We start from the raw sequence: 26,535 nt of genomic DNA, 5'->3' as shown, positions 1-26,535 counted from the left end.
CGCCCATCCTGTAACAGCTTCGGAAAGAATGTTTGCGACATCTTGTCGCCTGGTGAGGTTTTCTCTCTCTGTTGATCCAGAGAATCGTGAAGTGTTGTCTTCAGGACGCGTGTAGGCGATGAGGTGCGAGTTTCACGCAATGTGCCGCGCGGATTAGGCGATGAGATCCGCGTGTCAGGCGACGATATCGACGTTGGATTCGACGCGTTGTTTTCTGCCGACGGAGTATGGCCGCTGTTGTCCTGGACGGGATTGAGTTCCTTCTGGTCCAGAGTATCTTGAGCGGTTTGCTGATTCAAGGCGTTTTGTGTCGTTGAATCAGATTGTTGTGATGTTGACGATGTGAACGTGGTCGTCGTCAGGTCGCGTATGGGGGACACGTTGTGAGTGTCACGCGATGAGCTCCGCATGTCGTGCGACGGGATCGACGTTCGAGTCGATGCGATATTCTCCGTCGGCTGGTGTTTCACGCATGAATCGCGTGCTTTTAATGTCGAAGGGGTTGTTGATGGTAGTAGGTCAAAGAGGTCCAGGATCCGTACTTCAATCTTAAGATGCTCTCGCAATAAAGAGTCTGCATGAGCAATTTCCCCCTCATCTAACGCTTCCAGCTCGTCCTGAACCTCGATTATCTTCCTCCAATTCTCGTCGAAGAAGTTACGGCATGCTATGAGGGAGTTCTTTTCTACCCGTCCAGACGCTTCATATTCGTCGAGTTGACGCTTCGTGGTCGCGAGTCGGCGGACTAAGATGCTTCGTCTCCGCCGCAGTGTGCTGATCGGTTCAGCGTGGGCCATATTTGAGTTTAATGGCAGGAACGAGTTTACCTTAATCAAATGGACGTTGATCTAGGAATCGGTAGCTACTCGTTCCAGTGCGGTGTGGGCTCGCGTATGTGCTGAGCGAGGAAGGAGTTCCTTTCCGAGGGCAGCTCCTTTGGTTAGTTGCCTAAGTCGTTGGAATGTGGATTTCACGCGACACTGTATAGTCACTGGTCAATGCACTTTTTAATGGCGCAAAATCCGGCTCGAAGGACCATGTTAATTCGGCCAATCGCGGGGAGACGCAATCGCGAGGAGAGACGTCAACGGGAGTCGTAAATTCCCGTTACGATTATACTAATCGACACCACGAGTTGATCGATCCCCTGATTTCCGTTAAGATAATAGGGGTGATTAAGTTTATATAACACTGTGATTCACAGAATTATAAAATATATATTTCCAACACTTAGACTACACTGTTGAGTAGATACAAATCGTCGATAACCACTTGTCGCACGAATATGAGATAGATATGACTAATAGAGCAAGGTTCGTACAATCGAATTTCGTATATTAGTGGACGTAGCACTAGAGGATACTTGATAGACACTAGATTTTGATGCTAGACTTCGACGTTGTAGTATGTAGGAGAAATATTCGACTTGACTCTCCTATGGTCGTAGGAGAAGTGATGAGTAGGAAGCCTCCGACCAACGTGGTTCGTGAGTGACCTCTCTAAAAACCAGATGTGCGTCGAAAATATTTTTAGTCTCAAAAATCTTTCAGGACGACGGATTGAACGAAGATACATGTACACAATGAGAGAGAAAGTTATGGTTGGTCCTCAGGTTTGTTGAGGGTCGAAATGACGTTACGCAGGCCATCGGCTGCCCGGTCGCGAGAGATGCAGCGCAGATGTTTTAGGCGACGTAACACGGGTTGTAATTGAGAATGTATTGTTAGAGGTGAAGATCATTTGATTACGTTACATCATCGAAGTTGAGCTATCGTTGATTGTCATTTGTAGGTTAAGAAAGATCATATTACTCACAACTTATTAAAACAAATTTACACGATCGATCAATGGTGTCAATTTCGTAACAGATGATTGAATCAGACCGTGAACTTCCGCGTTTTTTCTTATTTCCTCTAGTCGTGTTGAAGGTAGATTAAAAACTCGTTCCATAGTCTTGAAAATTGAGCCAAGTCAAAACCGCTTAATAATAAATCATAGAAAGTCCGAAATAATTAGAAAATTCGGCAAATGATTACTTTATCTTGAAATGAAGGAAATTTCAGAGCAATTATAACTTCAATCAACATCGGAAGTGGATTTGAAGAACATAATGGAATCTTTCTTAACCAATAAAATTGCGCGATTAGACAGATGATAAGAACTCTCGTAAATCACGAAGGAGTACGAAGTTCGACGACCTACAGGAAGTTCTGGTTATTGTCTTCGATTTATTTTGGTGGCCTGGAGAAGATTGAAGACCATCGACAGACAGGAGTGGCTCGAGCTCGATCGCTGTTATCGAACCACTTTGGCTTTGCTAAATTTAGTAATCTTTCTGAACATCGCGTTCATACAGCGACGAAAATTGTGCGCAACTTTAATCATTTTTTGGCAATGAAAACGGAATATCTTCTTACTTTCAACATGTTCTTACATAGGTGATCGTGAAGATTACGCAGAATGGGGTTTGTTTCCGATAAGATTCTTCAGGTATAAGATAAAATATTAGAGACGCTTTAAAATTTGATTTTCGAACGAGATCGCTTGCAGAATTGAAGATTTCATGCCAGATATAGATAGAATTAATTCTACTTCTCTTAATAAATGATATTAATGCATGACAGATACTGTTTACCGTTGGGAATGATTAAATATTTTTATAATATATAATATAGTTGTAATATGTTTACATATATTATATATATGTATATATATATATATATATATATATGTATATATATATATGTTTATTTAATATATTTGGAAGTTCAATAATTCAAAGAAGCAGCCTGCCAAGTGGAATATCGACTGCGTTTAATATGTGATGAAATGCAATATCAATATCGAGCGGTTAACATTTACCCCCAAATAATATGTTTTCTATTTTCATATCTATCTTCGTATTTATTATTTAGAATGATGACCTGAATATCGACGATTGTTCTTTTACGAATGACGAAATTTATGTATGTTTGTAGGTTTCAAGTGACTCGAAGAGGGATTTCAAAGTAAGTTTATGGTTAAAAAAATATGTTTTTCCATGCCTCTGTCATTTTGTTTGTACACAAGCGGAAAACTTCAAACGGAAGTGGCTTCTTTTATCTTCACAACCGTTTTCAGCTTTCTCCGCTTCTTCATTTGTAAAATTAATAACAAATGGTTCACTTCACTGCTCATTGAATATTCAAAACTTTTCGTAGATAATATTCACCAATGGTCAGGCAACAGAAACTTTAATATAAAATTTGAAATGGAAATTGTACGAAAAATATTATTTTATAGCGTTTCATTTTAGCTAATTTTGCAATTTGTAGATCGCGAATTTTCTAAGGATTAAAATTCTGTACAATTAAAAAGACGTCAAAAAGAATTCTAAAATATAGTTCTATGTAATGCAAAATAAAGTGAGGCAACAAGCAATATCTTTCTCTCGCTTTAAGCAAATTTTCTCTTCGCTCTTCTTCCATACTCTAATTTCGGACGCTCGATTCTTACGCACATTTCTAACAGTAGAAACATAGTCACTCGTAAATAAATAATCACGCTAATTTCCGTGATATTCGAAACAAAATTTTTACTTATCTCGAGGAATAAGATCACGGTAAACCATTATTTTATACGAGTCACGTCGTGCTTATTTGACAACGCATTCGAAGCGAAATAGAATCGATATCCGCCGCATCGATAACATAATATCATCCGAGGTGAGCAAGATAAGACGTAATCTCGCTGCGAGCAAACTCGCTACTTTCATCTTCTCGTCGATCCGAAAAATGCTGTAGGTTGCTCGGTCTCGCGACTTCAGACCTATATATTTCGTCCTGTGTTCAAGCAGAAATTCGATTCCGATTCAACCCCGGCCAGAGAAACTTTCCGCTTGAAATTTTAATGTCATCTCGTTCCTCGTAAGAAGATCGATCGCCATCGAGTCTCTTTCGGTCTCGATTAAGCGGTTTTCGTGGAAAAATCTGAAAAGTCACCGAAGTCCAGGAGAATTGCAACGATCGCCGTTGGTTTTTCATATGCCAGTGGATTTTCGAGTTCGATGCGAACGGAATATGAAAAGTTTCGTGGCCGGAAGCTCGCAGAGAAGCGCAATTTCCGTGTGATTGACGCGCGCATACATGCGAGTGGCGTTGCCAACGACAACTTCCATGCTCCATAGGTAATGTTAATTGAATTCGTGTTGTTACTACGGTCGGTGTTTTTTTTATTTTCCTTTTTTTTTATCATTTTTCGTTTCGTTCGTTTTTCACGTGTAAAATGTTGTTACGTCAAATTCTTCGGTGGAATTTTTGGTGAAAAATCGCTAGAACGATATCCGCTTCTGGCATTCGCCAACGATTGTTTCGTTCACGGTTTGTAACAGGGTAATTCCGGCATCTCGTCGAGAACTAAACGAAATGATCGATAAACCGTTGTTTTGCTAGTTCGAGATTAGGTATTAAGTCAGCCGGAAAGTTTGGTTCATTTGTAATGCCGTTAAATTATGGAAGTTCTACATGTACTAGCAGAAAGTTCTGTCAGAATGCTTATAGGTAAGAACCAACTTCTTGACGTATGCAGTTCGAAACTAATATTCGATGCCTGATCCTTTATCTCTGCTGTTCGCTACTCTGTTATGGATCCACTGGAAAATGCATTTAATCCTACATTTATTTAATAATATCGCGATCATTTTCTTGTCATTTTTCAACGTAGAATATTTTATTCAACAGAGAAACAGAATAAATACGCGATAGAAATGATATAACGTAATGTATAATATAGTATAAAGGTATAAAAAATATTTTTATCTAGTATGGTTATAGTATACATTAGGTGAACAAATATCCCTGAAATTAAACAGCTGCTGAAAAGATTTAGAATTTACAAGATTCTCTTATACATTCATAGACAATATGGTATACAGGTAATTTCGAAATTTCATATTGTACCCACACTGTTATAAATTTATACAACGATCTGCGAAATATTAACGAGGCTGTTCAGAAATTTAACGTTAAACTTTGCCAGTGTGTTCTATAAGTAAAAATAAGACTAAAATGTGGCATGCAAGAGAAATTCCAAAAATACTTAATTAGAAAGTTACAACGAAGGTATGAAATGTACGTCGATACTCTTTTCTTCTCTAAATTTAGTACAGGATAAGATAAGATAAATTGTTCATGGTACGTGTTGTTATGAAGTATACATGTTTACTGTTTATGCACGTGCATGATTCTATTTTACGACGAGAAACTTACGCTGTTTCGTTTCATTTTTGTCCTGAGTTGTAAACTGATCGCAACAATCAAAATTGCATGCGAAAGAATGAGACAAAATCGCTATGAAATTCGGTCTGTAATAAATTCAATACTATACCAATGCGAAACTTGTATCGATATAAAGCCACGATACTTCGAAATGGATACATAAGTATGTATAGCTTTACGTTCGATACTTTTGTTATAACCTCTTGACAAAACATTTATGAACTTTTGACATTTTAGTTTTATTTTTACCTATAGAACACACTGATAAGGTTCGAACACAAAACCTCTGAACATTCTGTATAAACTTTACACGGTCTATGAGATTGCAAACGGTGTTTAAATATTCAGTTGAACGAAAATAAAACGTACACTGACACCATAACGTCTGAAAGCTCATTCAATTATTACACACATAAGAATTTCACCAATTTTTTCACGACTATATGCATACGTATCGCATATGAAAAGATTCATATTTCTAGCAAATGACATTTTGTCAGTACAGAAGTGCGAAGACGATTTTTAATAAAAACGAACCACCAGATAACGGTAACGGGAAGATTCGTCCGAAACTTAGACTCGAGAAATTTCCAATATCATTGATCTCATCTATAAACCCGCACATTTTCTTCTAGAAATGCTGTGGCATACTTTACCTTTGCTGAAGCCAGATTTCAGCCGGATACATTACTTCCTGTCAGAGATTATCCGTCGCCGTCTGCCACGACGTCTTTTACGTGAATCCTCCAGCTTCGTCCGGTGTCTGAAATAAAAGTAACGGAGCTGAGATTTTCCTGTCGGAATTCGTTTCTTCACGTTGATCACGTCAAGTGTAATTGCGTTCCCTTTGCTCGCAAAAGGATGTCCGCTATGTTTTCAGAAACTGATATACGCTGGATCATCCGGGGAAGAATTAGACTGCGAATCTACTTAAAATACTAATTTAAATATGTACAAACGTACAGAATGCAGATAAGTAAAGAAAGCATACAAAATATCCGAAGTAAAGTATTTATTGTAATATTTAGAGTGTGACACATATTCCTATATTTTTTTTTCTTTTTTTTAGTTGTGTTCAGTAGAAAATGTGAATTTGCGGAATATTATTACGTTTGGTGTCTTCAAAGATTCGTCGAAGTACAATTTCATTTCATTTTACTTTTTCTAAAAAATTCGGAATTTCTCGAAGAATTTGAAGACCTACTTTTGGTATTTGTAGATAAAGATCACAGTCGCTGATATAACGTAATATAATCTTGAAATCTATGTTAATTTTGTTAATTAAATTTAAATTTACCATAGTGGGTCAAGGGAAGAGTATCATAGGTACTTACCATCTCAAGATTTTTACGTTCTTAAAATTCTTCATTTTATGGAATACTATCGTAAAAGGCAGCTGTTCCATTTAAGAGGATAAAGTTGTCCTTATAATCTCCTCCACCTCTGACTCCATAACAAAGTTTATTACCATCTTATTACATGTTCCTCAAAATCATAAACTCTGTATCGTTAACTTCCTATTTAGAATAACAAAGATGTTTCTGGTATATAGCTGGGGTCAGTGATCTACTCCCTCTTCGATCAAGTGCGAACTTTTTCCCAAAGAATATCAACCACCCCAATAATTCCAGAAATAGAACAGCTGTGTAAAAAACTCCCCTTCGTATCCTCTATCTCTTTATTTATTTCTTTATCCCCATACGTCACTTTAATTTCCTATTTAAAAAAACGTTCTGTCATCATTTATTTTCTCAATCAATGTCGGCTAGTATATTTAGCTAGCTATATTTAGCTATATTTAAAAAGCTATATTTAAAAATAGGATAGCACTAGAAGTAAAATAGGGCCAGAAATAACTTCTGGTCATGCCCTGAGGCAACTAATTTTTGTATGATTGGCAAGTACAATTGCTTTTAAATTATATCTATTGTCTGCATGTAAGTCTAAATAAAAACATATTTATTATTTACGATAGTTTTCTCTCTACGAAAATAACAAAGAGATACGTCCTTAAGAAATATTCCGATCAGAAACCACGATATCACCACCTGCATAAAGACACAGATCGTCCAATAGTAACATACCAATATCGTAATAATGAAAGAATTCACCATAAAAAATAAAAATTAAATTGAACAGAAATGACAAAGAAATGATATAGGATTTAATCACTTATAGTAAACAATCTCTTAACTTCATTTTAAAAACGCACTGAAAGAAGGATAGCTTAGAAGAAAAATTATTAAGCCAGCCTAAGTCACTTGCCGCTGTGACAATTGCCGATTTCCTTGTTCGACACATTCCAAGACCAATAGAGAATCTTACTGTTGGTTGGTTCGATGGAAACCATTCGACAATTTGTCGTCGCGAACTGTCGCGATCGGATCGTCAGGTTTCGGCTCCTCTTCCTGCGGATTTAGAAACTTCCGGCATAACGTTTCAGCCGTGGAAAGTTTCAATAAGATTGCCACGGGTCCCGCGTAAAGTGGTCGAGGGTTTTCTCGCGACCAACTCTGGATACGGAAACTCCTTGTTCGCACGGAAACTCGCACACGATCGTCGAATCGAATTTTCGATCTCGTGGCCCGCGACGTCGACCGTAACCGGCGTCGTGATCTAACACCCCACGTCACTGGTCGTCACCTTTACCAGCACCTTTATTCTCCCGGGTCACGTTCGACTCTAGCTATCCAGTAGATTTATAGGCATCTCTGCCCGCTCGTATATCGATATACCGACCGTGGTAAAAATAGCGAAACGCGGGAATCCCGGGTTGATCCTTCGTCACAGGAATAAGGTAAAATTGCGCGAAAAGGCGCGCGTCAAAGAGATCGAGTTTTGTATGCGTCTTGGAGAGCTGGATACTTCAAGTATATAACTTGAAACTGTGACATGTAAGAAAAAAGATGACAATTTGGGAGAAGAGGAATGAAATTGATATGTATTTGAATCTTTTGAATGTTTTTGAGTGCTTTTATATATGTTCAATAATTTGGTTCTGGTCAATTTTCAGCGGAAAGAAAAATTTCAGTTAAATCAGTCCTGCATGGATAAACTGAATTGTTGACCCGTATGGAATGTTGATAAGAAATTATTAATTCCGAATTGTACTGTTATCCCAAGTATAGTAATTTCTTATTATACGTATGTAATATATTTATATGCAAGAGAATAATACATATGCAGCATTATTTTGTTTTTCTCCGCTACATTTGCTACCTTATAGGTGATATCTTCTCTTGTCAAAAATGTTTCGAACGCATTCAGGATAGAGCACAGTTCTATTTATACTACTCTCTGCTATACCTTTCCATCTCAATAACTCGACACAATCTGACAACTGAGTAAAACACAAAAATTGATGAAAACGAATAGCTCTAACGGTCTGTGCTTGAAAGCACAAGCTTGAATAAAAATGTTCTGTTTTTCTTGCATTTTATTTTTCAACTGTTTATTTTAAAAAGATATGCAAACCATAAATCTATAGGTTTCTCTTCTTTTTCTACTTCAAGCATATTTGAAAACAATTAAAATATTGAAAAATTGTATATAGAAGATTGCTTGTCATATCGTTTCTAACTTTGTTCTCTTTTTCGTTTCTTTAGGCAACCTATTTCCAAATATTTTAACAAATGTTGCTACAATGAATTCTCTTGTTCACAAGCTCTGGTGTAAAATATATAGACTCTGCTGAGTGGCAATTAACTAGCTGTAGAAGGAATGGAAGGAGAGGGGGAGTTAAAAAATGAGATAGATGATTGGATACTAACCAAAATTTGCAGGAGGAGAAGATGGGATTGGAAGACGCTTGTAAACTAAAGAGATGTGAGAAAAAAGAGGGTAAGGGAAAGAAGGATGCTGAAAATGAGCCCGGGGCTGTTTGTTTGATTTATTGCGGTGTGGCTCGTTTATGTTGCTAGAAGTAGTTTGAAATTTAAGTTAGGCTGGTCTATTGCTTCGTAACGCCTCGTTGTTTGGTTCAGCCGCGGTGTGTATTTATCCATAGAACTTCTAAAAATACTTCCTAAAAAATGTAAATTTCCTTTAAATTCAAAGTTAGATAATCTTTAACCACTTGAAATCTCCTGATCAATTATCGTATTTTTTGTCGTAAAATATTTAATTCTGGCTACCTAATGTTATATAGATAACTTTTTTTGCATGAATATGATGATAGGGAACAAGCGGAGTTCCAGCAAAGCATTGTGCTTCGGTCTATGTTGAAAGAAAATAATTGAGACAGGCTTGAAATAGAATATGGAATATTTTCCAGTATGCATAATACATGGCGTATTGTGAACAACGAATCGATTAAATTTTGAATATGATTGATCTGTTTGCACAAAGTTTTCAGCGGTGATTTTGACTTTCTTTAGTGATTAATGGAAGCGTTTGTACGAGTAGAAGAAAGATTGGGTGTGGTTGAAACATGATTGATTGTTGGAATTTGAAGTTAGAAAAAGTCATAGGAAGGGCGTAGTTCCTTGAAAGAATTTAAACTCTAAACGATCAGAAAATGACTGGGTCATTTTTGATTCACCGCTTATTCAATACATATGTCCGTTAATTATTCGCGAAGAAATGAATGAACGGTTCTAAAGTCAAAGCGAGGTACTCTTTCGCGAAGCAACAATTTGTTTGACAGAAAGAGCAAAGCCAAGATCAATCTTTGTATGCGAAGAAGCTGGACGAGATGAAAGGAATCGTCGCGGAAATTTAAAGACGAGGACGCCTAATTATTTGGTCTTGGAGTCGAGAAGAAAATAAAACAAAGACAGGAACAGAAAGAAAAACCAGAAATTCTCGCATGAAAAAAGAAGAAAGCGACCTGGAGAAAACAGCCGAGCCTGGCAATTATCTCGAAAATGTCAAAAAACGTTTCATTCGGCGTTATTTACACGTCGTGTAGAAAGGAAATGGCCTCTGTCGCGATGCCTTGCGTTATATTTGGTACAAACCTGCCAGTTTAATTTAATGTAAATATTATAGAAGATGAGCCTAATGAGGAACATTCGAAGCCGACGACAAATCGAGAAACGCCGTTTGCTAGAGTTTACGAGGCTCGTTCTTTTTCTCTCTATTTTTCTCTTTTTTTTTTTCTATTTTTAGTTATTTCGCCCTACCCGCGCGTCGCAGCTTCCCTGTTTCCTCTACATCCTCGCCGCCTGCGTGCTTCCCTGGGCTTTTCCGCTTTATTCTACGGACCTCTAATGACGTTCTCGTTCAGTGGTCTGTTTCATGCGCTTTCCTCCCCTCTGTCCTTCTTCTTCCTCTATATAGGCACCTAGTCTTCCCCTTTCTCTTCCTTCTTCCGACTCTTTATTCCTTTCTCATCTTTGTTCTTTCCTTTTTCTCGTTTCGTCGATGACGTGGCCGTTGTATTCTTTTAACCCTTTGAAGCTGTCCTTTCAATTAATCTTTGCGAAGAAGATAATACGGATGCTGGTTAAGATCCACACAAAGATCATGTCCACGCATGTTTACCTGGTAAAGCGATTCGCGATCGCGTCTTCCAGTTTCGTTCTATCTATGTTGGCTAGAGATTCGATGTAGCAAATAGTTCACACTTCGGTGCTTTGTTCCAATTCTTGATATTAGCATCGAGAGGATTAATCGTAGGAGATGTTCCTTTGCTTTTGCTAAATATCATATTCGCAAAGGCTCAAACCCTTTTTCGATCAAATTCAAATCCCACAGTGAATGGACATACAAGAGCGTTCGACTATGGTCAAATATCGCAGCCTAAAAGTTAAACCTTAATTTTAGACCCTCTTTTCCTCTTTCCTTTCTCTGCAGCGCCGTTTCTCTTCCTCGCGCTGCCCTTTGCACTCTTTGTGATAAATTTCATCGTTGAAAAAGCGCTGACCCGCTCGCAACGAGAAAGCCGCCGAGTAATTCGTAATGTCACGCGGCTTAGGAACGGCCGCGTGATTAAGGCAGACGCTAAATACACGCGCTCATTAAACGCGCAACAGTGGCGTTGCTCGTTTCGCGGATACACGATCTCAAAGGAACTCGTCCTGTGTAGCCGTGTAACCAACAGTTCGTATCCACGACCACGGAAAGTAGATCCAGAAGCCATGGAATTTTTCCATTTAGCCGGAAGCGTCGTGAAGTTCGTGGCACGCGGATTACGCGACTTCCTCTAACATTCGGTGTCGTGTTACCTCCTTGCGCTAATATCCTGTGTTTTCTTAACTGATAGCTCGTCGACGATAAGTACGCTCTACCACTGTAAAGTGCGGGTAATCCTCGTCTGGATTCTACGTGGATTCCGACAATTTTAAACGTTGTACGGGTAAATGCTACATAGTACCTACTTGGTCTGTGTAACGTAAACTTTGTAATATGTTTGGGACAGCTGAACGTGCGTTGCAACTGTATATAGACTTTTAAAGTCATAGAAATGAAATTTGTGAATTTATTTCCAAGTATTAGCGGTTATATTTTCTAGCTAGTTGCACGCAGTTTCTTTTTTCCTTTTTTTTTAATTCTAAGCTTCGAATAAGAAATGGTAAACCAATCTATAGTTTCAGGGTTAGTTTATGCAGTATTTATTTGGATATCTTAGAAAGATCGTGTAATAAAATCGTGTAAATTGTTTCGGCATTATCCAACATGAAATGAATTTTGATTTTACGGAAATTAATTGGCCACTCACAGCCACTTGTTCAACTTTAAACGACGTCGTCGGTAACTCTTTCATTAAAAATAGAGAGCGTGTACTTGCACGGTCCGTCCTTAAAACAAACAGTAGGGAGAACAAACTCATAATGAAGAGACAAGAGACAAAGCGATAGGGTTACTAAAGGTTCTTTGTTGATTTCAAAATGTCCTTAGGTCGATCAATTGACTTTAGACGAGGTATATACTTGTACTTGTAGAACGAAGGTCCCATCTATCGATGTACGTCATTAGCAACTCCCTACAGAGAAAAATTATAGTTATCTGGAATACGCTTCGCAAACAAATATATAATTTCTTAATGAAGCTTCTTAAATTCGTGTTTTCGTTTGTCGATATACAATCATTAATTGCACAGCTGTTAGTTAGTCGCCTATCGTTAAAAAGATAACAGTAAAAAGCTCGACGAATATATAAAATTAAAATGTAGCTCGTATCGATACCATGAAAAATCAAGCGAAAAATTCCTCTCAAAGGATCTTTCGAAAACAGCAGCGAAAAATATTACCAGGGTGCGATTCGTTTATTTTCAATTTATCCTCGACACTTGCCGCGCATCAGTCTTTTTCCCGATCGACGGCGAATACAAAAATTTACGACCGTGGAAAGGTCGTAATAGTCAATTAGAAAAATGGCAACGCGTTCAATCAAAACACGATGCGGTGGAAAATTTGAATTTTCGCGTCGAATTTTAATCACGACATTTCGTTATTTTGATATTCATAAAGGAACGGCGGACATTTGGCCGATACTGCCATCCGGACCATTCTGAATGTTCGTGTCCCGCGTAGTTATTACCCAAAAGGGGGAAAAAATCGATACTCGATAAAACGATGACGTTAACAGATGGGGATGCTTGGCATTTTTTATTCTATCCTACTCTTTCACTAGCTCGTCGAAGCTTCGAAGTCAATGGTGTCACGTCGTGACAACTTACTATCAGTCTTTCGGATTTCGAATCAGTCTCCTTGAGATCTTAAAAGCGGTAATTTGCATTTTAAAGCTGTCAAATTTCAGTTGAAGCGTGCTACAATGGAATTTTCTTGTCCAGAAAATCGTTTCTTTCGAAGCGAGAGATACTTTAACTGTTTTACCCTACGTTCCTTTACTTAGTCTGTCAATTTGCGCCTTGCGTAAGTAGTTGAAACAATTTGACGTCAACCCCGGTAAATTCGAACTCTTCTTTCTAAACTTCTTGAAGTAGCTTATCTTCATTCTTTAACGACAAATCTTCATTCTGATCCTAAAATGTGCATACCAATGTTAGTAGACTAGGAGAGACCAATTTAAAACACGTATCCAGCGTATCTTCTGGGATTATCCTTTCCTTTTTGTAAGCTGTTGTACTAGAAAATCTGTTTCTTTTCACCCTAAAGCCGCAAAGATTTAAGAGGGAACTCAATCTCTTGCATAGTATTGTGAGGAATTTCCGGAGTGTGACAAAGCGCGGGTTTGCCTACGATATCGTGCAGCTTCCGCAGCTATTGGTAGAGTGAGGATTCTTACAATGTAGTTGAAAAGCTGGATAAGTCTCGTTTTCGATCAAATTTTCTGCTGTTCCAATTTTGAACTTACTTAATCGATATTTGGAAAAAATTATTCTTGTAAAAAATGTCTTTCTTAAATTTGTTTCAAAATTTTCCAATATATATACTTTTTTTGATACCCTCTGCGTACTATGTTCTCCATTAGACATTATCGCGATTATCTAATCCCAAACATAGAATTTTGGACGACCCTCGAACTATCAAACTTTCCAGATGGCTATCCATCTTGGACGGTCGTTCAGACTAATCGTGCCCGACGTGGCTCAAACTTCGGTGATTAGACGTGAGATGGTGCATTCTATGCATGCGTTAGCGGAGTTGCTACCGCCTTTTCCACAACCACGTAACTGTGTAGCTCGCAAGTAACATACCACAGTTAAAGACTTGCCTGGTCCAATCAGAAAACAACGAATCGAAGGGTCACTTCTACTTTCTTATTTTTCTCCATCCGGCGAAGCCATAAGCATTTTACACTTCTCGTTCAGAAATATATGTACGTCATATCGCGATTACCAGAGGAAAACGGGAGAATGTCTATAAAACTATTTAGATGGTCTGTTAATGTTTCGATCTCACCGTTCACGTGTGTACTTTTATGTTATACTTTTTTGCACCTGATAAGTCTACTAAATTTTGTACCTGACGCTCCACGATTTCTAGGAACGTAATAATTAATATTTCAAATATATTTGAATATTTTTTAACAATGAAAATCCTTATCTGATTGACCTATAGTTTTGAAACATTTTGTTGTTCCTAATGAAGTGAAATTCAAAGAACATGTTGATTTAATTTTAATAGATAGAGATTCGTGGGTTGGGTTCTTACTGGCGATGCTACTTAACATCTCCGGCTATAAATCGTGTTTCTTTGTTCAGATAACGAATCAACATCGGTGCGTCCTTTAAATCCTTAGTGAGATGTTTGGTCCAAATACTTTCACGAAAGCGCATGATTTCAAATAGTATCAACTCGAAAAGGTTGTTAGGACGTTGTTTTATGAAGGTAATTGAACTACAAATCAAACGACCCAGCTTGCTTTTAAGACCAAAGCGCATTCAGTGCCCCTATTGAAGTAGTTAACGAGATAATGTAGGACCACGTCAACATTATCTTCAACTATTTAGAATATATTAATGTAAAGATTTAATATAAATTGCGAATCATATAATCGCAAGTTATTGGTAATTTAATGTTATAAAAATACGTATTAGGCAATCATTTGTAATGGAAACTACAAAGTCTGTGACAGGTCATTCCTGCGATTCTTATTTTTAATATCTGTAATATTTCAAGCGCGTCTGACACCATTTTTTTTTTTATCAAGAATGAAAACTTTGCAAATATAATTTAATCTTTATTTCAGAATGTAAAGAATAAAATGAAAGAGTAACGTGACCAGTATTTTAACTTTATATGAAAAATAAGAAAAGATATAAAAATTCTAAATACTCTGTTTATATATCTATATGCTTTAATAATTAATACTCTTCATTACATTTGAATAGACATCCGAATAGACATCCGAACAATCAAAATAGCCATTTATATTCTATTATGATATCTCAGAATAATAGGTTTCCCAGTCTATTTAACAACGTCGTGTTAATGCTGACGTTATAATTAATAACAAAGTGCTATAAGAGGGTATTATACACGTGTACCGTTGCTCGTCCAGTAGAATCCCAGAGCTCGATCTTGACTATACACGCTGAAACAAACAAGCATAGTATCTAGCTCATTGTCTGTGAGTCCATGGCTATCTCGAATCAGACATCAATTCTCAGCTCACCTGAGGGTAGTACGGAACCAACAGGATGGTCTTTGAACCGAGAATGTGCGTTCACCAATGCGTCCAGGAAACCTTTACGTCGGAGGATCATCATCTGTGGTGAAAGCGAATTCCTTTTGCCAAAGCAGCTCGGGATCAGTTTATAGCCAATCTAAAGGGTTTCGCTTGACAAATGAAGTTACCGCGGTCGGACTACCGATTTCTGCGGTGGAAGCATTCGATGGAATTGGCAAGATATCAAGGTTCGATTTAACTAAACTTTAACTAAAGCAAGTAAAATTATTTCATATTTTAAGATCACAGAAGGGAGACAAGATAAGTGCATCTTCGCTGATTTCCTGATTTTAATGTTACTGTACGATTAATCGAGGAGATTCTAATATAACAATAATTAAATGAAAATAATGTTGATATCGTTATTCTTTTCGTTAAAAAATTTTCTTCGCGATAAAAGATTCAGTTCAACAAATGACATAAAAATGCATCGAGAGTAACATTTTGCTGGCAAACCCCAGAAGTTTCGGAAAAATGGCATTATGCGGCTTCCGGATAAATATCATAGCATGTTACAAAACGTAAAATATTGTGCGTCAATTATTTATTAATAAAGCTAAAAAGCTTAATGGACACAATATTTTGAAAATTGTGAAGGGGATAAAAAGAGAGGTGAATTTAAAAATTCTTTCCCTGAAAAAGAATAAAAAATGTCAATTATTATGTTTGTCTCCTACAGTATTTATTTAAATGAAATTGTTTTTCGAATCTTTTGCAGATTACTAATAAAATCAAGTTGAAGTTGCTTTCATAATCATCTTAATATACAAATTTCCTGTTTAATTTCTAGCTAATTTAAGCCGTAGACAAACTTCAAAATGATAAAGTTTTTCAAAGTAGCTTAAAACCAGTAATTCTTTCCGGCAAATTCGCTCTCTCCTCAGCGCACGAAGCAATGTCAAACTTTTGACCAACATCATATATCTCCTTGCATTTTTAATGTTCTAACGAAATATCATCATCGAGTTTCTGTCTTTTTCCAAGCACGACGTGGCATCTTGATAACAGATTAGAAAGCCTCGTCCAGTGGAATTTTGGTGCTAGTACACTCAATAAACGTGAAACACTGATAATACCCTTCTCAGAACATCAACTGCAGCGATCCAAAATTGCACGAGACAAGCATCGAAATGAGCATTTAGTATCCTGTCGATTGGTCACTGTTACTGTGTTTGACACAGCCTACTAACGTCTCACAGAACATCTAAAAGTATCCATTTACATAAAATGTGTTTGATACTCTTATTCGACGTATTTAGAATGTTATACTTTATCGATATACTTTTTCTATACTTTATCCCATCCGTATACCTTTTTTTTTAAATATTCGTCTCGGTTATTAATTAACGAGATTTATTTTTCATTCAATTTCAATTAAAAGGTAGAACCAGAATGGATCGATATTTCAATACTCGAAGAGTCTAATTTAATTAAACCCACTTAATTGCGCATCAAACCATCAGCAGAGAACCATACGAAAATAGAAGACGCTTTTTCAAGCGTGTATTATATTTTATAGATGATAAACGTAAACTCGGCGCAAAAAAATTGAAGCTTTATAAAACAAATTTATCGTCATAAAGGCTATTTTTGTCGCATCAACAAAAAAATTACTGGTGTCACGATAATTCGCACTTTCTTCCAGTTTACTATAAACCCGCGCCAACGTCATAACCAACTTTTCTAATTCGACATATCGATCGAACGAATCGGTGCTCCGGCTTTTTTCTTCTTTTTTTTTTCTTTTTTTTCTTTTTTTTCTTTTTTCGATTTTGAACGCGTCGCGTCGCCAGACAGAATGGAAATTACCACTTTCGGTCCTTTCGCCAACAATACCGCGGCGGGTAGAGCACAAAGAGCGCGAGAAGCACGAAATGGCGCGTTTGACGCGTTTAAAGGAGTTCAATTGATTCTACCACGCTTCTGAGAGAGAGTGCACAAACGTCGATGCGTCATTGCGGTTCTGAAACGAGATGTATTCTCTCTGTCTCTCCTGTCTCTTTCTCTGTGCCTCTCAGCTCGCCAGTTCCACGTCTCAATTTGTGAATGAAAGCGCGACCACTCTCGCGTATCGTCCGCAGAATTAACAACGAACGTTCACGGCTGAAATTGTATTAAACTGCACTAATAGCCGAAATTACGTGTTACTAATAACAGCTGATTATGTTACTAATAACACAGTAAGAAGAATCAGTGTCGTTTTCTTCCGCGAATTCCGACTTCTTTAACAAATACATGCTTATACGATGAACTGCGATGACTTTTATCGTTGTTTGAGTGGAATGTGTAGAGGAAAAAATGTAACGCGGTCCCATTTTTTATCTGAGAGATTGATGCAACGCTTTGAATTCCCCTTGATACGCAATTAAGCTTAACGATATCCCGTTAACTCTTACTGTACTGCCGCTTCTCTGTGCTCCCTTAATTAAGCTCCTAAGCAAAACAGTCGTTACTTTTGTCCGTCTGGGAACGCTCAGCTACCAGCTTCGAGACGAATAATTTCCTTTCATAGAAGTTTGCCTCGTTCGCATTTGTCAAACAGCTTTTTCTCAGAAGAGCTTGTGAGAAAATCGAACGGGTCAATGTGTTTGTTTTGTGTCGAGGTATTTACGCTTCGTAAATCTTTGGGAAATTTAACATTATGAAAATTTAATATATGGAAATTATTTTTACGGAAGTAAATAGTTTAGTTCCCAATTATCCCACTCTTTATATTATATAATAGAATATATCTTACTTCGGTTAAATTTTTCTCTTAACTATTTTCTTTTTACATTTTAAACCAGAAAATTTCAACAATACAGATCAATATAAACTCCATTTTAATGGATGGACAGCTCATACGCTATTTCTCCTCGAATAAAATACGTACGTACGGTAACTGACAGACGTATAGAAGTAAGCTCGTTTTACAACACGAAACGAACTTTAAAACGGCACCGTTCATACAAAGAACGTTTTATGTGGTCTTGTCCCACTTTGGCCCAATCCTCGAGGAATCAACAGATTCCCCTTGCACAGCAATCGCATCTGCTAATAGGTATTTCTCGTATATAATGCAGCATCCGCCAGCAACGTTTCTGCTTCGCAGAAATGGTGATTGAATGAGAAAAGTTCCCTAAGTTCACCAGCTTAGGTTGGATAGCATTGCTTTGAGAAACAATCTCTTTTCCTTATCGATAATTTAACGTTTGCTTATAAGGAGGATGATAATTTACCTTTTATCTTCAACTTTTATACGGTGAAATAATCTTCCATATGTAACTTTTCTCTTTCATAAATATTGTAAAAATAATCTGTCTCCGTACAAAGTTCTTTGATATTCAATATTTTCCTTTGACAGACTGTTATCATAGTTCTGTTGTTGTTACCCTTTTCCAATTTTCTTATGCATATTACATATCATAATACGTGCTTCAGTTATCCACAGGTTCCATTTATATTCTAAGATGGTATTCAAATCTTTCATGTAATTTTATCCGTTGATTTACAAATATTTTTTTCGTCCTGCATACAATGAATAGATTGGGAATTTTTATATTATTTATATTTTTACAAACACAATTTAAAAAATCAAGGGATTCCTTTTATACATTAAATATTATAACAAATACTTTACTTTTGATATTTTATATACTTTAAATTTTGAGTAAATGTATAAAAATCTGCAGTGTAGCTATGAATCTTTTTTCAATTGCAGCAATTAATTTTATTCTAAGAAATTCAAACATCTTGTATTCTATTTGGAAATGATGTAAAATGACAATGATGGTTTAAAACGTCTGTGTTATATGTACCTAAGACTGTCAAGAGTTGTATAGACTGTCATACGATACAGACGGGTGTATAAAAATTCTATTTCTATCTCGGTCATACGCTTCAGGCGCATTACCTCTCGAAAAAGTTTATCGCTCTTATAGCACCGATTATCGTGGAAGAAAAATGAGATCATAAAACCAGCAAAAAGTAGTTATATTTTGGTCACCGAAACGAAAGATATAGTTATGGAGATTCGAAGATTTCAGACCTCATTCAAAACCAAGTTCCAATTTCGTTCCAAGATTTACAAGTTGAATGAAAGACTTCGCAGAATCGCATATAGACCATAAATCAACTTTTACCTACCACTGTTTTACGCTATACACTGACGTACATATGACTGCATTATGTGTGATAGTATCTGAAAAATTTACGAGAAGAACAAGATAAAGTCAAATATGAGTTTCTTGAAAATTGGTGACAAATCTATAAAATTTTCTAAGCAATTAAGTAAGAATCGGTTTTTGGAATGATCGACAAGGTACAAAAATGCATATTTAATTCCACAATCGACTAAAAGGACAGTTTCAGTAATATGAAATCGATTATTGAATTTAAAAATTACGTATCATATTTTTCGCCTATGGTCTTCACTTAACGTATGAAATTCTTTTACTACATTATATTTATTCTATTTTATAAATATTTACATGCAATCATTTATCCTATTTCACGTGCTACACTCTGAAAAGGTTATTTCATAATTTTCCCAATTTCTTTCGCCGCTGGTACACTCGATTAAACTACAATACATAGATCGATGAAAAATCGTATAGGACGCATATTCGAGCTATGAACGCGTCGTTTAAAATTCCACCCTCGATTCGTAACGCGCCTACGTACGTCCCATTCAAAGGGCAGGATTATAAATCGTGCAAACGGCCGCTTTACAGGGCCATATACGGTGATTTTTTGGAAAAAATATTCGCGCCTGAAAATATTTTAAAGCAACCAGATTCAGTTTTGACGAAAACTATCGAGCGACTTCGACAGGGAAGCATTCCCGATACCCCAGCAGCGGTTCGTGGAATTGCTTCCTGAAATTTGATTACCACAGTGCCCCGTGGCTTTACTTGCAAGACTCTAGCGGCACTCGACACGAGTTCCTGTGATATAGAAGGTAATTACCAGGCCGAGGTTGCACCTCGAAACATAGGAATCCAGAAAGACGGTTCTTGCATTTTAACAACCTATATGTTGCTGCATTCGATGCTTCAGAGTTACCGATGCATATCGCCATGCTATCCTCCGCTGCCAGTAGTTTCGCCGCCGATCATCGATCCTTTCCAATAGATCGCTTTGTCGATACAGACGTCTCTAATATTAACGTTGTGACCATTTTGTTCGATGCATTGCTGTACTCTCTCACGCAATGATAATTGTGCGTGACAGAGACGAATTTGAGGTAAATGCTCCGATTAGATACTATTGCACGTACAGGGATTCCATTGTATTCATGATTCTGGTATTTGTGATATGGATCATCGATTGCATTTCTGTGGATCCTGAGTGTTTCTATACTCTGTCAGTAGAGATGCTTCTTAAGTGGCTTTGTTACGCATAGTTCGCCGAGAATCTATCGATGGCTCAAGACCATTGAGGGATGAACTGCTACTTAGATTCTCCATCTATTACCGGATTTGTAGCGGCGCCTTTTTCTTTCGTCTGATTTTCTTCGATTTTTGGATTTGGTGATTTGAAAGTGGAGAAATTGAAGGTTGTGTGCATATATCGTATCGTTCTTTTATTAAATTCAACTTCCTACATCCCGATATAAGTCTAATATTCAAGAATACTTTTAGCAATTTACGTTGGAACTTGACTATTCCAGGCAACTAATTCTGATTCATATCCGAGAATAAACGTCTGTGCCAAATAAGTGCTACGAGAGTTTAATAAAATTAAACCGCGAGAAGTAATCCGATTTCCAAAGCTTGGTTTGAGCCGATATGACATAAATTCTCGATTTAAATCTAGGACGTCCTTATATCCAAAGAGCAGCGTTTGCTAAGTAGTCATGCCGACGAACTCGACTACGACAGGTTTGAAACGAAGTATACCTTCTCTATTCGTTCTTGTTAATCACACATGACAATTAATTTATTTAATAATTTACATTGAGTAATTATGTTCTTAAGCTTAATAGAGTTGAATTGAGATTATTGTAGTTCGACTGATCGAGATATTAGAAAATAATTAAACTATACAACGGTTTAATAATTACTTTAAACATTAAGATCCTAGTTATTTGCTATTTACTATTATAATCCAAAATTCATCAACTTTTATTGTAATCCAAAGTTTTTCAACTTTTCTAAGTTACGTACGTATCACTGGGAAAATGAAGTAGAAAAGAAGAAAAATGTTATTGTCGAGTGGCAACATTAGGTATTATCTATCGCGTATAAAAAGGGATTTACTATGCTTACGTTTCTCTGCAAATCATTTAATGAATCTCGTAGATGCTCCTTGGGATATTGCGTATTCTACTCCGTTTTATTATAGTTGAATAATGAAAATGTAGCAGTGCAAAGTATAAAAGAAGTTTTCAGGAGCGAATGTACAGTTTCAATTTCTTTTTAATTTCTATGTATTCTAAATGCTCCGTTTCTTCAAAATAAAATTTTTAAATCGTTGTAAAATAGAATCTATCAAAGTAGAATAAATCAATTTATCAATTCTTCTCTTTCTGGTTACATTCAGTGACGTTGAATCTGCAAACGTTAGCCACTTTCTTAGCACGAATGAATTTGTCGTCTTAAATTGTTCAGTTGGTTGGAACAATCTGGTCCAGTAAATCTCTAATTCTAACAGCAGTTCCGCAATCTCGGCTGACATGAAACGTTCTTTTTACTACCACGGTATACTCAGAGGCATTATATTTTGTGCTTCAGAGTTCATTCTTAATTTATATAATCCTTATCGGCAGAATACTTTCATTCGCATCGACTGCACAGCATGATTGTTCGCATTTAGCACAACTATTTTAATGTAAAGAAAGATTCTGATCTAAAGAGTCAGAAAGGTCGAAACTATTTTCCACACTATGTGTATCTTGCAAGCATATAATAAGACGACGTTGAACGCGATTCACGATAATGTTCACTTGAATTTAACAAATGTATCTAGACTGCTTATCTAAAGGACTTCTCTTCAGACTCTGTTAAAAGAAGAAAACACGAAGTTGAAGATTTACTTACGCTTTTCAATTTAAAATTCATGAGGTTTAGTAACCCTATCACCTTCAAGAAAAATTTTTTCTAGTCACAGGGAAGACTACGCTGATTAAAATCTGAACTATTCACCATTAATGTTCTAATTCATTATCAAGAAGAACTATTATGCTAATCCGTTAGTATTGACAGCATGAACAAGACCGAATAATCTCGAAGTCGAAAGGTAATCGTTAAACGGAAAACTAATATAAATATTTAACAGCTAGTCGAATAGCTCCTTCAGGAATAATAGGGAGTTTGCAATGGAAGTAGATTCCAGAGAAAAACGCTAATTAGCGAGCTGCGACAGCGAGCGCCATAAGGTGCCAAAAATTGGGGTCAAGGTGCTGCCAGATTTCATACAGCTGGAAAATTAATTTTAAGTTCGAGAAATTGTCTCCATGCACCAACCTCGCCTCCTGAATATCGTAATGAATTAATATCTTCGTTGGCCGAGACGTGGAACTTCTAATTTTCCAAGTAGATACGCGAAACCTCTCGAAACAAAATTCACACTTTCATCTTTTCTATTGTCTATCCATTCGATTGCCTCACCTTCTTCGCGTTCTACTTGTGCCTATTCCAGTTCGCTGACACGAACGAGTGTACTTAAATGCATACTTGCTCTCGAACAAGTTTTATCGGTATAAAGAAACTTATATATAATAATTCTTATATTTTGACATTATTGTTATGTTTCAAAATAATCGGAGATAATTAATTATTCAACGGGCTTTCCGCAGATAACGAAGATTAAACAAGCAATAGTTGTTGTTACAATAAATTTGCAGTTAAACGAATTTATTATGTGTAAAATGGCGCTCGTTTAATTGCGGTTTGTTTAAAATCAATTAACAACACAAGATTATTGCATAATAAATTACCATTTCCATTACTTGACGGAACCTCCCTATTACTCAACGGTTGGTTTAATTAAATGTGCTCGAAAATAATCGATGGGATTAATCGAAATAGAAACTATAAAAAAAGAGTAAAGAGGTATATTTTTGTATGCAGTTAAAGAAATTTATTTTAACAATTTTTATTTTAAAAAGATTTATTTATAACATAAACTACTTTGTAAATTAAAAATTTACCACTCCCGATTTTAGCCCCATCCGACTCACGAGCGAATCAACGGGCGTCTGACTACTGCAGACCCATTCGGATCAAATTAGATTCACGACTTACTTAACATACTGAGTACGCCGGCCGTACGCGTTAAAATTAAAATTGCGATATCACAATGTCAACCAGTGTCCAAATGGTCGTACGTATTCTCTAAATCAGAGTTTTCAATTTTGTTTCACATCAACCATCCTTTAGACCATACGAAAGGAACCAACCAGCATCGATCGATCACAAGTTTCATAATGTGCCCCGCCGATACTGACACTATTATTTACGTGGCCGTGACACAATGCACGTTGTTGCGTGCAATGCGGTCGGGGAAAACTTCGCCAATTTACTAGAAATATAAAAATGAATCATACACGGAGCCAGCGTGGCATGATCGTATACAACTCGTACGCGATAGTTCACGCGCTAACGTGATATATGTCCGGGGCAATGTATTAATTACGCCTTTCAGTCAACGGCCCACGCGGTAGGTAATATCCAAACGAATATTTCAAACGTTTCCTCGTTGTACACCGATCGCGCGTTACGCTTGCACGAGTATACACAATACACACGCATGAGCTATCTATCGAAAGTGTGCACCATGAAACGAGCCAGCGGAAATTTAAGGCAGCCTCTGCTCCGGTTCCTATTCACGCGACACAATCGACCGCTTGCCCCGGAGACGTGAATCGAAATGGCCAGAGTTATCAAGGATTGCACGCTTCCTTGCTGCCCGTTCAAAGGAGAAACACGCACCAGGTAAGGCTATTTTCGTGAGCCCTGCAGACAGATCGCTGCAAGTGATGTGAAGATACAAGAAAGAAGGGAAGAATAGTAGCGATGGGTTTACTATTGGATAAAAGATGGATCGATAGTTGGTGGAGTTTATTCTTGGTTGCAAATGGTTGACAATGGGTGATGCCTGTGTGAAGGTATAGTCAGGCGTTTGAGACGTAGGATGCTTGGAAAAAAAGGTCTTCTGTAAGATTGATCTTTGGTTTTGAAGGAAATGGGTCGAATTCAATGGTGGTTTAGTTACAAATGGTATAAACATGTTTCGACGCATTCGACGAGAAGACGCAGTAAGAGCGTGAATTACGTTGTCTGTTTTACGCTTGATGTTACATATTCGTGACATTGTACTTTTCTTTAGTACATTGACTATCGCTATTAGTTTGTTATTAACTAAGTAAATGATGAACGTATTCGTTGTCGGTGAAGCTGACTTCAAATTTTAGCTTATTACGTTTTTTTTTTTTTTTAACAAAAACATTAGAAAGAAAGTTTCTATTACTGTTAATTGACAAAATAAGATTTTTTCTACAGGTTTTTGTTCTTGATAGACTTGCAGCGAACTTAGCAAAGAGAAATAGAATGATGGTTATTATAAATGATTTACATTTTGTGCACTTTACAAATTTTTTTAAATTTTGATTTACGTCTGTTTATATTTTATTATAGTAATAATTATATGTAAATGCTTCTCGCTTTCCGTGTATGAGGATGTGTAAATGATGTCTTCAGGGATATCAGGTTTAAAAGTCAAGTTCGTTATATCGTGCTACGATTTTAACAGGGAAGGTACGACGAAATAAAAATTTCCAAAAGTACTACACTTTATCTCACGCGTTATGCACCGGCTTGCCTATTAAATACAAAGCTATTTTTATATCCTCTTTTTGTTTTCCAGAATGTAACGCAAAAATTAGAATCGACTGTACGTCGTCATGGTATTTTTTCACCGGTGGAAAACCACGCAACGTTGGCAATTATATTCGTACGTCTTCTTGCGAATACCAAATCAGGGAATTTGGCAAGTGCGAATAATTAAAGCGATGACACATGTTTTTAATAGGATATTTTGTTTCAAACATCAACTCTTGCTGCGAATTCGCCCCTGTGTACTTACATGAGACATATTTTGCCAACGTATTTCCGTTTCCCGTCTGTTCGTTTTTCTGTTTCTCGGTCTCTGCCGCCCAGTAATCTGTCATGTCTTGTTACACCCTTTCTCGTTGCTTCTCGCCGTTTTAATAACACTGGTTCGAGTACTAACTTTATAAAAATCTACAGCCCTACACGTTCCAGAGACAGAATTCCTGACCATGTAAATGAAAAGTTAGTACGAATTTATCTTTATTAATGTTATTTATTTTATTCGTAGTCGCGTTGACCATTAGAATTTATCATTATGTCTATTCGGTGAAGTCTATCTTACAAAAATCGAAATAATCGTTGTAGTATTGCTTTATCGTTAACTAATCCATTTACAGCAGACACTAGTCTCTTTCATTCTTCGATTAGAACAGTAATCGATATCGTAAAATATTATTAATGTATCATTAGAGAATTTAATATGATGTGATTTTACGTGTTATAGAAACATATTTATATGCGTATACCTGCGTTCTTCCTTTTTTCATTTTTACGTTTAAACAAAAAATCTTATGTGTCATTGTGAAGAATATTTTATTACTTCTAAAAATTTACACAGCATAGAAAGGATGTTTAAACGAGTTCATAAAAATTTATCAAAGAAATAAAATTTTACAACTAAAACATAAAAGGTCTTGGTTCATTCTGAGAAATTTGTCGCGGCATTTAAACGAGTCTCAGGAATTCAAACTTGCCAAATGCATTTTCCGTGATTCTCCCATTTTATGTGTATAGTGCGTAGTCGTAATTTCGAGTCCCATAAGTTCTTTACACCGTGGCGACTTTCACACGAAGCAACACGGTTGACACAGTGCCAGGGAAACCGCGTGAAAATTTTGTACGGAAAGCTCGTGAAAGCGTGAATGACGAATTAGGAAAAGTATTTTAGGAAGGCAACCTTCATTGCCGCTCGTTTCGCGTCGTAACTCAGTTCCAGCGTTTCTCCGTCGCGCTTTCAGTCTGCAAATTACTCCTAATTCATTATATCATAACGCAACAAACGCGCCACTACCTCTCGCCTTCGTCGACGTTGGGAATATTTTTTTTGTGTTTGTGCTTTACGTTTACCGAAATGCGTGTACGAACTGTAAATCTTTTACATTTCCGCTGGA

Source organism: Bombus flavifrons, chromosome 2 (assembly GCF_040668555.2).
Source record: "Bombus flavifrons isolate JBK064 chromosome 2, iyBomFlav1_principal, whole genome shotgun sequence".
Taxonomy (NCBI): Eukaryota; Metazoa; Arthropoda; class Insecta; order Hymenoptera; family Apidae; genus Bombus; species Bombus flavifrons.
Note: the sequence above shows the minus strand (reverse complement) of the source record.